Below are 3245 nucleotides of genomic sequence, written 5' to 3' on the forward strand. Positions count from 1 at the left end.
ATCCATCTATCTATCTATCTATCTATCTATCTATCTATCTATCTATGACTCTCGATATCTAACTCTCTTGCTTGCTATCGCTCCCCCAATGGTCAGTATCATAGTTTCATAACAGCAGATCACATACCACTGTCAATCAGATGCTTGCCTTGCCGTCCATCCATCCATCTATCTATCTATCTATCTATGACTCTCGATATCTAACTCTCTTGCTTGCTATCGCTCCCCCAATGGTCAGTAGCATTGTAGCATAACAGCAGCTCACGGACCACTGTCAATCAGATGCTTGCCTTGCCGTCCATCCATCCATCCATCTATCTATCTATCTATCTATCTATGAATCTCGATATCTAACTCTCTTGCTTGCTATCGCTCCCCCAATGGTCAGTATCATAGTTTCATAACAGCAGATCACATACCACTGTCAATCAGATGCTTGCCTTGCCGTCCATCCATCCATCTATCTATCTATCTATCTATGAATCTCGATATCTAACTCTCTTGCTTGCTATCGCTCCCCCAATGGTCAGTATCTTAGTTTCATAACAGCAGATCACATACCACTGTCAATCAGATGCTTGCCTTGCCGTCCATCCATCCATCCATCTATCTATCTATCTATCTATCTATCTTTGACTCTCGATATCTAACTCTCTTGCTTGCTATCGCTCCCCCAATGGTCAGTATCATAGTTTCATAACAGCAGATCACATACCACTGTCAATCAGATGCTTGCCTTGCCGTCCATCCATCCATCTATCTATCTATCTATCTATGACTCTCGATATCTAACTCTTGCTTGCTATCGCTCCCCCAATGGTCAGTAGCATAGTAGCATAACAGCAGATCACAGACCACTGTCAATCAGATGCTTGCCTTGCCGTCCATCCATCCATCCATCTATCTATCTATCTATCTATCTATGACTCTCGATATCTAACTCTCTTGCTTGCTATCGCTCCCCCAATGGTCAGTATCATAGTTTCATAACAGCAGATCACATACCACTGTCAATCAGATGCTTGCCTTGCCGTCCATCCATCCATCCATCTATCTATCTATCTATCTATCTATCTTTGACTCTCGATATCTAACTCTCTTGCTTGCTATCGCTCCCCCAATGGTCAGTATCATAGTTTCATAACAGCAGATCACATACCACTGTCAATCAGATGCTTGCCTTGCCGTCCATCCATCCATCTATCTATCTATCTATCTATGACTCTCGATATCTAACTCTTGCTTGCTATCGCTCCCCCAATGGTCAGTAGCATAGTAGCATAACAGCAGATCACAGACCACTGTCAATCAGATGCTTGCCTTGCCGTCCATCCATCCATCCATCTATCTATCTATCTATCTATCTATGACTCTCGATATCTAACTCTCTTGCTTGCTATCGCTCCCCCAATGGTCAGTATCATAGTTTCATAACAGCAGATCACATACCACTGTCAATCAGATGCTTGCCTTGCCGTCCATCCATCCATCTATCTATCTATCTATCTATGACTCTCGATATCTATCTCTTGCTTGCTATCGCTCCCCCAATGGTCAGTAGCATAGTAGCATAACAGCAGATCACAGACCACTGTCAATCAGATGCTTGCCTTGCCGTCCATCCATCCATCCATCTATCTATCTATCTATCTATCTATGACTCTCGATATCTAACTCTCTTGCTTGCTATCGCTCCCCCAATGGTCAGTATCATAGTTTCATAACAGCAGAACACATACCACTGTCAATCAGATGCTTGCCTTGCCGTCCATCCATCCATCTATCTATCTATCTATCTATCTATCTATCTATCTATCTATGACTCTCGATATCTAACTCTCTTGCTTGCTATCGCTCCCCCAATGGTCAGTATCATAGTTTCATAACAGCAGATCACATACCACTGTCAATCAGATGCTTGCCTTGCCGTCCATCCATCCATCTATCTATCTATCTATCTATGACTCTCGATATCTAACTCTTGCTTGCTATCGCTCCCCCAATGGTCAGTAGCATTGTAGCATAACAGCAGATCACAGACCACTGTCAATCAGATGCTTGCCTTGCCGTCCATCCATCCATCCATCTATCTATCTATCTATCTATCTATGACTCTCGATATCTAACTCTCTTGCTTGCTATCGCTCCCCCAATGGTCAGAATCATAGTTTCATAACAGCAGATCACATACCACTGTCAATCAGATGCTTGCCTTGCCGTCCATCCATCCATCTATCTATCTATCTATCTATGACTCTCGATATCTATCTCTTGCTTGCTATCGCTCCCCCAATGGTCAGTAGCATAGTAGCATAACAGCAGATCACAGACCACTGTCAATCAGATGCTTGCCTTGCCGTCCATCCATCCATCCATCTATCTATCTATCTATCTATCTATGACTCTCGATATCTAACTCTCTTGCTTGCTATCGCTCCCCCAATGGTCAGTATCATAGTTTCATAACAGCAGAACACATACCACTGTCAATCAGATGCTTGCCTTGCCGTCCATCCATCCATCTATCTATCTATCTATCTATCTATCTATGACTCTCGATATCTAACTCTCTTGCTTGCTATCGCTCCCCCAATGGTCAGTATCATAGTTTCATAACAGCAGATCACATACCACTGTCAATCAGATGCTTGCCTTGCCGTCCATCCATCCATCTATCTATCTATCTATCTATGACTCTCGATATCTAACTCTCTTGCTTGCTATCGCTCCCCCAATGGTCAGTAGCATTGTAGCATAACAGCAGCTCACGGACCACTGTCAATCAGATGCTTGCCTTGCCGTCCATCCATCCATCCATCTATCTATCTATCTATCTATCTATGAATCTCGATATCTAACTCTCTTGCTTGCTATCGCTCCCCCAATGGTCAGTATCATAGTTTCATAACAGCAGATCACATACCACTGTCAATCAGATGCTTGCCTTGCCGTCCATCCATCCATCTATCTATCTATCTATCTATGACTCTCGATATCTAACTCTTGCTTGCTATCGCTCCCCCAATGGTCAGTAGCATTGTAGCATAACAGCAGATCACAGACCACTGTCAATCAGATGCTTGCCTTGCCGTCCATCCATCCATCCATCTATCTATCTATCTATCTATCTATGACTCTCGATATCTAACTCTCTTGCTTGCTATCGCTCCCCCAATGGTCAGTATCATAGTTTCATAACAGCAGATCACATACCACTGTCAATCAGATGCTTGCCTTGCCGTCCA

This window comes from Amia ocellicauda, chromosome 2, assembly GCF_036373705.1.
Source record: "Amia ocellicauda isolate fAmiCal2 chromosome 2, fAmiCal2.hap1, whole genome shotgun sequence".
Taxonomy (NCBI): Eukaryota; Metazoa; Chordata; class Actinopteri; order Amiiformes; family Amiidae; genus Amia; species Amia ocellicauda.